At 38.5% G+C, this 10,000-nt stretch overlaps 1 long non-coding RNA gene across 1 annotated transcript in view; it reads left to right on the top strand.

Moving 5' to 3' along the window:
- The window catches only part of LOC149131150 (uncharacterized), a 559,538-nt gene that overhangs the window by 191,113 nt on the left and 358,425 nt on the right, over positions 1-10,000 (top strand). The gene's annotated exons all lie outside the window — the stretch shown is intronic.

Below are 10,000 nucleotides of genomic sequence, written 5' to 3'. Positions count from 1 at the left end.
AATATCCTTGCATTATACACTAAGATTTGCTTTATTAAAAAGGGAACTGCGTGTGAAGAGTTTGTGAATGAATGTATAAATTTTACAGTGAAAGCATTCACCTTTTTATTGCCCTATTTCCGAAGAAATACACTGTCTTTTTTTTCAATTAATTTTGAAAATAACGAAGTATTTATCAGGTCATCCCATAAGTTCTGTCCGATTTTGACTTTTTAAAAATTGAATGAAATTTAATAGTATTTTCGAATGTCTAATGGAATTAAAAATTATTTCTATGCATTTGTGTACATTTAAACTAATTAAATATTATTTTACAGAATAATAGAATTAAAATTTCTTTGATTAAAACCCTTTCTAACATGGAAGTATCCAAATAGCATTTCAGGCACATAATGCTTTATGAGTACAAAAAGGGTAACTCTGCAGCCGAAGCGACTCGAAACATACACTCCGTTTATGGGAAAGAATGCTTGAATGAAAGAACTTGCAGAAGATGGTTTGCAAAATCCAGAAATGGAGATTTCAGCCTTGAAGATGAAGATCGAACAAGACGTCCAGTTGAGTTTGATGATAAGCTCCTTGAGGCATTACTTGAAGAAAATCCTGCATTATCAGTTGAAGAATTGGCAATAAAGCTTAGTTCAAACCATACAACTGTTCGTCGTCATCTTCAACAACTTGGAAAGGTTCCTAAACTTGGAAAATGGGTGCCTCGTGAATTGTCCGAAAGCAACCGCAAATCCCGAGTTGACATCTGCTCTTCTCTCCATTCTCGCGAACTTATTTCACCCTTTTTGGATAGACTTGTGACTGGTGACGAAGAATGGATCTTCTATCGAAAGGTTAAACGTCGTAAACAGAGGCTTGCTAAAAGGGAAAAAAATTCAACCACAACCGAGAAGGGAACTTCATGGGAAAAAGGTTCTTCTCTCTATCTGGTGGGATTGCAAAGGAGTAATTCACTTTGAATTGTTACCACCTAATGCAACAATCAATGCTCAAGTCTACTGTCAGAAATTAGAGCGTTTGAACTAAGCTTTGAAGAAAAAAGGACCCACTTTAGTGAATCGAAAAAGATTGATCTTTCATCAGGACAATGCGCGACACCACACTGCAAAGATCACATCACAGAAGATCGAAGAGCTTGGTTGGGAAAAAATTCCTCTTCCACCTTATTCTCCCGACCTTGCTCCTTCAGACTAGCATTTGTTTCGTAGTTTACAGAATCATTTGGGGGACATAACTTTCGCAAGCCAGGAGGAGGCCGAAACTGACATTTCAGAGTTCTTCACTTTGAAACCAAAAGAGTTTTACATTGATGGGATTAAAAAACTTGTAAATAGACGGAAGGAAGTCGTAGATAATCAAGGTAAGTACATTGATGATTCAATTTCAATTAAATATAACATTTGATCACTTGTTTTCTTTATTCAAAATTCGGACAGAACTTATGGGATGACCTGTTAAATAACAGTCGTTATTTTGCTTCTGGTTGGAACTCAAATTTACATGAAATGTGGATGAAAGATTTTCATGAAGATCGCTTTAATGTTTTTGATTCCATATTTCTATTCAAATACTCTGTCTTCGTTTGAAGTAAGATGGAAAATAATGAATGATTTATTAGTTTATCACCTCCGCCATTGCTAAGGGGGCGGTATTGTTTTCTGTCGTCTTTGTCCGTGGACGAGATGTCTCAAGAACCGCTGGATGGATTCGGATGAAACTTTCAAGGATTTTTGGCCTCGTGACTAGCACCAACTGATTAGATTTTGGGATCAATCCGGTACCGGACAAGGATTCTGGATTATTTTTCCGGTTTTTTAACTTACACATAAACGTACAACTTCCTATCATACTGCCTATTTGATGACGAATCTTTTTCGAAAATACAGTTCCAGGTACCCTATTATCTTCCAAGGTATCCTGTTATCTGTCACCCTTCTGGCTAAACTAACATTGATTTTCAAATTTTGGTACAAGGTCAATGTCTCGCGTCTCCCACCACACGCACAAAAAAAACCGGATGGTGATGATAATGTTATTGTTGTTGATGTTGTTGCTTGTTATTCAACCACACATCAACTCTGATGAAGCAGAGCTATGGACAGAGTCATTCCAGTTATGACCATCCCGTCATGTTCCACTAAATTTCTTCCATGATTGCAGCAATCCAACGTCTTTTTTTCTTTTAAACTGAAACGAGTGAGATTACGAGGTATTCCGCTGCTACTTTTAGCAGCTCGGACGAATACATAAGAGTCTGTTTCGTTTGAGGGTTCTGCTCTTTTGTTGCTGTTGTTGTTGGTGGTGGTTATGATGATGGTGATAAGGTTTTGGAGTTTGTGATGGTGTTGGTGCTGGTGGGACCGATGGCAGAAGTGGTGGTGGTTGTCGTGGTGTTGGGAATGAAGGGGTTCGCTTCTCAACTCGATTTAAACATGTATTCGTGTCTGCGAATTGTGTTTTTCTTTAGGGCTTTAGGTGCATTTGGGGATGCGTGTATATATATATAGAACGTACATACACACATATCCACACTCACAAATATATATATATATATATATATATATATATATATATACGTACACACACACACACACATATATATATACATATATATATGTATATATATATATATATATATATATATATATATATATATATATATATATATATGTATATATATATATATATATATATATATATATATATATATATATATATATATACATATGTATATCTATGTGTATATTCGTGAGTGTGTGTATATATATATATATGCGTGTGTGTGTATGTATATGAACGTGCCAGTGGCGTGTTGATTGAGATGGGGGTGGCGTGTGGGGAGAGAAGGTAAAGGAACTTCTCCGTGATACCAAATTTACTTGAAGAATTCGTGAGGGTGGCACAGAACCTACCCAAGATTCGTGCAAGCATCTGCGTATGCATGTATACGCATATACACACACACACACGCACACACTTACAAATGTATTTGCAATCATATATTTCTTTATGCGTGTATATATAACTGTGTGTATATAAATATATATATATAAGTAGAGAGTGCGAATGCATACTCGTGTGTTGACGCATGCAAAATGCAAATAGACGTTCACACACACACACATACACATGCACGCATTCGCACATCGATCCCACATATATAAATAGAAAAAAAATGAAGGCGAGAGAAAAGGTGGGTGACAGAACGGGTACGAGCATGTGACATACACATCCCTCTCCCAACCTCTTACACATCACTTCATTGCTCGTTACACTTCTCAAATACACACACACTGAGTCACACACACACGTGCGCGCGCGCGCAATTCTTTTACCTCCCACTACCTCCCACCGTCATCCTTACAGGATGAGACAAACCAAAAAGCATTTTCAGCTATACTTTGCCAATAACTACATTTAATTTTCTGTGTTGTCATCATCATCTTCACCGTCATCGTCGTCGTTGTTGTCATCATTATCATCATCATCATCATCATCATATTCGTCATCGTCATCATCAGCAGTAGTAGCAACAGCAGCATCATCATCGTCGTCATCGACGTGTTATCATCGTCATTGTCATCATCAAGCCCAATGCGTCTAGAAGGCGAATCTTCTCCCACGACTATTTTCGCAGCGAAAGGTCTTCACAAATCCGCATCTCTCCGAGCGTGTTAAATCCGACATTACAAGAACATATACGAGTGTGTATGCACTTGTGTGCATTTGTGCACGTGTGTGTGTTTGTGTGTGCGCGCGCGCGCGCGCGTGTAAGAGTATGTACATTCCTCAGTTTGCAGATTGCTGAAATCAATAGTTTTGTTTATTCGGGGCGTATATGTCCTTAGAGTTTTATTCAAAAATATTGTAGTTTCGTTTTTCACGGGAATCTCGCTGTAAAACACGAGCGAAGTCTCCTAACTTATCCCCCTTGTATCCATTATGTCTTTACTGTTTGATACGCGAGACTCGAGGCTTGAACTGTGTTCCTTTATTCAGAATACCTTATTTTCCTTCTCTTACAGTTCGTCTGGATAAGACATAGGACTACAGAGTGGTAGGGCTCCAGCTGTGGTTTTCGGGAGTGTGGGTCATTAAAGATCTGCTTCCTATTAATCCTAATCCGTGCTTTGTATTTGTGAGAGCCCCCAGTTTTGAGTCAAATAGCCGAAAATAATGTGATTAAAAGGACCAACGTGACTAATATGACTAAAGTGACTAAATTGACTATTGTCACTAAAGTGACTAAAGTAATATGACTAAAGTGACTAATGTAATTCAATGGACTTAAGTGACTAAATTGACTAATATCACTAAAGTGACTAACCTGACTGAAGTGATTAATATAATTACAGGGATTAAACTGACTGACGTGACAAAAGTGACTAATGCAATTAAAGGGACTGAAGTGGTTAATGTGACAAAAGTGACTAAATTGACTAATGTGACTGAAGGAACTAATATCACTAAAGTGACTAACCTGACTGAAGTGATTAATGTAATTAATGTAATTAAAGTGACTTATGTGACTAAAGTTGCTAATGTGACTAAACAGCCTTAGAGGACTCAGAGGTGGTCTGGCCCCTAGCCGTGTGTCCATACGGCCCACAGGGGTGTGGACATATTCTGATGTTATGTGAAGCAGCCTCCGCTCTGTACTCGTGGGAGCAGGAGACTTGCTGAGTCAAGGAATCGGTAAAAGAGAAGAGCAAACCATTTTGGTTTATTTCACGGGAAGGTCATGGGGCTTTTAGAATTTAATATTGTGGTGGTGGTGGGGGAGTCTAGAAAGTATGAAGCTTATAAGCATGGTAGATGTAGAGGGAGAAAAAGATAGAGAGATAGAGAGAAAGGGAGTCACAGAGGGTGAGAAAGAGAGAGAGAGAGGAGGGAGACGAGGAGTGGGTGACAGATTGATATTGAAAAAGAGAGTCAGTGATGTAGAGATACAGAAAAAGAGAGAGAGAGAGAGAGAGAGGAAGAGTGAGAGATAGGGAGATACTGAAATAGAGAGAAGGAGAGAGAGCGAGGGAGTAACAGAGAAATAGGAGATAGAGGAAGTGTGGGAGAGGGAAAGAGAGAGAGAAAGAAAAGATAGAGAAGAAGAGTGGGAGAGAGAAAAAAGAAAGTGAAAGAGTGAGAGGAAGACTGGGCGGGAGACTGATTCTGAGAAAAGAGAGAGAGAGAGAAAGATAGGAGAAAGAGAAGGAAGAGAGAGAGAGAGAGAAAGAGGGGAGAAAGAATAAAGAGAAGGAAGAGAGAGAGACAGAGACAAAGTGAAAACGCGAGAGAACTGTTTTATTTAATTATGACGATGCGGAGTATTGCACTCTACATTTTTTCGTAATTTTATGCATCAAAATCAATGTTGGCATTCCTGTTTCGAAACTAGGCTTAATCATAAACCACTTTTATTTATATTTACGTGATATTTGTGTGGTGTGTGGGCATTGGCTAAGACATTCCTTCTTTAGGTTATTTACACCTTGTGGCTGATAGTAAAACCAGTATTGACATTTCTATTACATTCTTTAAAACCAGATAAATTGCAGTAACATTTCTCACATAAATTAATGTATTGATTAATGTATTGCGGAGGCAATAATTCCGCCAACTTTTATTTATTTACATATTTATTTTCTTTTTGGCGATTTCATTTTGTGATATTGCATCATTGCTAAATGCTTTATTTCGGGTGCAGTCAAGCAACTTTCTATCAGGTTTTATTCGCTATTGTTCTCTTAATATAAGTGTGCGTGTGTGTAAAGTGTATGTGTGCGTGTGTATTCGTGTATGTATGTATATGTGTATACATATAAATGTATATATACATACATACATGTGTACACACACATATATGTATGTACATACACACACACACACACATATATATATATATATATTTATATATATATATGCACACAGAGATAGGTCAATTGATTGATAGAAAGATAGTCAGACGTATAGATGTAAATATAGATTCAGACACATACACACATGCATGCATACATATATGTGTGTGTGTGTGTGCATATATACATGTACATACATAAATAAATACACATCCTTATTTACTATTTATAAAATATATACATACACAGACACATACACACACATATATATATGTATATATATATATATTTTTTGTGTGTGTGTGTCTTTGTCCCCTCACCATCGCGTGACAACTGATGTTGGTGTGTTTACGTCACCGTAACTTACCGGTTCGGCAAAAAAGCCCGATAGAATAAGTACTAGGCTTACAAAGAATAAGTCCTGAGGTCGATTTTCTCGACTGAAGGCGGTGCTCCAGCATGGCCGCAGTCAAATGATATATGTACGTTGGGATTCTGAAAGGTCCGCTGGCTTTGGGTAAAGGTATATTAAAGGAGGATCAGTTAATTAGGATTTTGTTCAACATATTCCCTTCTCGGCTTGACACTTTCATTGCAGCGTTTGTTTCGTTCTTTCCTAAGCCCTGTAAAAGAACTTGGAAAGTTGGGCCTCCAACCAGGCCTTTCCTCGACACCCTTAAAGCCAAAAACATTTCAGCTCTACCACGCATATATATATATATGTATATATATATACACATACATACAAGTGTATACGAGAATATTTTATGTATCTATCTATTAATTTCTCTCTCTGTATATATTTATATATACATAAATACATATATAAAATAAAATAAATGCGCCCTTTTAAAGCCTAGCCGGGCTCATGGGCCCGCTTTCCCGGTTTCATTATCATATGGACGCCAGTCCATCGAAGCGTTACTCATTTTTGCCAGCTGAGTGGACTGGAGCAACGTGAAATAAAGTGTCTTGCTCAAGAACACAACGCGTCGCCCGTTCCAGGAATCGAAACCACAATTTTACGATCATGATGCTGACACCCTAAGCACTAAGCCACGCGCCTCCACCATATATATATATATATATATATATATATATATATGTATATATATATATATATATAATATATGCATTAATGTGGAGGCGCAATAGCCCTGTGGTTAGGGCAGCGGACTCGCAGTAGTAGGATCGCTGTTTCGATTTAATATCAATGCTGTGAGTGTTTGTTGAGCGAAAAAAACCTACAGCTCCACGTGGCTCCGGCAGTGAGTGGTGGTGGCAAACCCAGCTGTACTCTTTCACCACATCTTTCTCTCACTCTTTCTTCCTGTTTCTGTTGTGCCTGTAATTCAAAGGGTCGGCCTTGTCACACTGTGTCACGCTGAATATCCCCGAGAACTACATTAAGGGTACACGTGTCTGTGGAGTGCTCAGCCACTTGCACGTTAATTTCACGAGCAGGCTGTTCCGTTGATCGGATCAACTGGAACCCTCGACGTCGTAACCGACCGAGTGCCACGACGATATATATATATATATATGTGTGTGTGTATATATATGTATATATATATATATGTATATATATATGTGTGTGTGTGTATATATATTTATAAATAGTTTGTGACGATTGTGCTTGTAATAGCAATGGTGTTCGTTTTGATTGTAATTGTGGTAGTAACGTTGGTAGAAGTATTAGCAGTAGTATTGGCGGTGGTGGTGGTGGTGGTGGTGATGGCAGTGGTTGGTCGCGTTAGTGGTGGCGGTGACGGTGGAGGAGGAATTTACGCAGGGGAGGAGGTGCCGCAGGCAGAATCTAAAGAATTCATGACGTCACACACGCCTGAAAATTATAGAAACCAATGCAAGAGAAAGAAATGTCTTTTATTTCTCACCTCGCACTTCCTCCAACTCCCTCTGTCCCACTTTTTCTTTGTCTTTCTCTCTCTCTCTCTCTGTTTCTATATCTATCTATCTATCTATCTACCTATCTATCTATCTACCTATCTATCTATCTATCTATATATATATATATATATATATATATATATATATTTATCGCTTTACTTCTGTCTCGTTTACTCTGTCTCTCTCTCTCTCTCCCTTCCTCCCATTCTCATCTCATTTTACCTTTCTCTCTCTCTCTCCCTCTCTATCTGTCTCTCTGTCTGAGTCTCATTCTCTCTCTTTCTGTGTGTCTCTCCCTCTCTTTCTCTCCCTCTCTGTCTCACTTTCTCCTTTTAATCCTCGACATTTCATTCTTGTTTTTACCCCCTCGTTCTCTATATCTCTATATCTCTTTTCTTCTCCCGTTATCTTCTTTCACCAAAGGTAATCATCATCATCATCATCTTCATTATCATCATCATCAATATCAGTGATGGGGGGGGGGAGTGTTCTGAGAATTGATTTTTAACGTTGGCCCAAATCGTAGCAGCGGGGGCAGCAGCAGCAACAACACTGGTAAGACTAGTATTAGTAGTAGTAGTAGTAGTAGTAGTAGTAGTAGTAGTAGTAGTAGTAGTAGTAGTAGTAGTAGTAGTAGTAGCTTCTTCATTACACCATTGCTATTACATACATCCAGCCATGCATACTTATATATACGTATATAAATACCTACATACGTATATACATACATACATGCACATTCATACACGCACACACACACACGCGCACACACACATAAATGCATACACACAATTGATTTTTAAATGGCGTCTTCAATAGATTGCAACGCTGACCCCTTTCAAAAGGGGTCAGACTATAAATGCCATCCATGGTTAACTGTTTGCTGGCCCCTAGTGAGGGGGGGAGTCTCCGACGTGGTGGCAGCATCGGAACAGATCGACAGAGGAGACGAGGGCGGCGGTGACGGTGGAGGAGGCGAGGCAGAGGTCGGGCGGAGGAGGGAGGTCACTTATTGATCGAATATGTTGATTGGTAGGAGTTTTTAAGTGTTTCTGGTTGTTGATATTGTAGTTGTTGTTGATGTTGTTATTATTGTTGGGGGGTTTGTTGTTATTATAGATGTTGTCGTTGTTGTGCTTGTCGTTATTAATAGTTGATGTGGTGGTTGTTTTTATTATTCGTGCTGTTGTTGTTGTAGAAGATGTAAATGCCATTATTCTAATTGTTTCTGTTGTTATGGTTGTTGTTGTTGTTGTTGTTTTCGTTGTTGATGCAGATGTTACCCGTTTTGGATGATGTTGTTGCTGTTGTCTTTGTTGTACATGTTGTTGCATATATTGAAACAATTTTTGTTGCTGTAATATTGAAATATAGCACAGCGTTGAGTGGGGGAGCGTTCATGATCAGGAGTATATAAACCATACGCAATCAGGGGGTATGAGAGATGAACACATTCACCTAACCACTTGACATCGTTAGGACGTTGGCTGCTAGACAGCTTTCTTCAAGTAATAAGAGTAATTTCAGTGTATAAGTTATTACTACACGAAGAAAGCTGCGAAACGGCCGTAATCTTGAAGATGACAAGAGGTTAAATAAATATATTATTCACCAATCTCAACTCCTGACCTGGTTTCTATATGCCTTTATATAGGTGTGTATGTATGTAAGTAGCGTGTACATAAAGACTGAAAATATCCATGTGTGAATATGTAAATATTTATATATTATCAGAGCCGATTTACTCAGCGTACAAAGATACAAAGTTTTAAGGGAAGACGGTATATTATTACAGATCCGAAAACTGTTTCCGGGGCCTCGGAATTACTTCATGATGTTGGCAGATGTAGTTCACAAAAAGTCATGGATATGCAACCAGTAGTGGAAGCATCTATCTCTCCAGCCTGAAGACGGTGTCCGGGCTTACCTAATGCTTATATGCGTTCTGATAGCTGAGTAGTCATTGAAGTACAGTATAAGGATGCTGCAGCGAAGGCACTAGCCGAACCATACCCTCAAACGAATTTGACGGACGAAGACCAATAGAATAATATAACCGACTTAAAATAGAATATTAACTCTGGGCATTTTGTTCGAATATGCATCATGAAAGTAGTGGTATGATATGGGCGCATCGCAAGGAGTGGAATTAGTATAACAACAATAATACGACAGTACCACTACAACCACAACAACACCTACAACAACAACAATAACAACGACAGTAATAA

This window comes from Octopus bimaculoides, chromosome 25 (assembly GCF_046866305.1).
Source record: "Octopus bimaculoides isolate indiv1 chromosome 25, ASM4686630v1, whole genome shotgun sequence".
NCBI lineage: Eukaryota > Metazoa > Mollusca > Cephalopoda > Octopoda > Octopodidae > Octopus > Octopus bimaculoides.
This window is presented reverse-complemented; position numbering and strand designations above follow the sequence as displayed.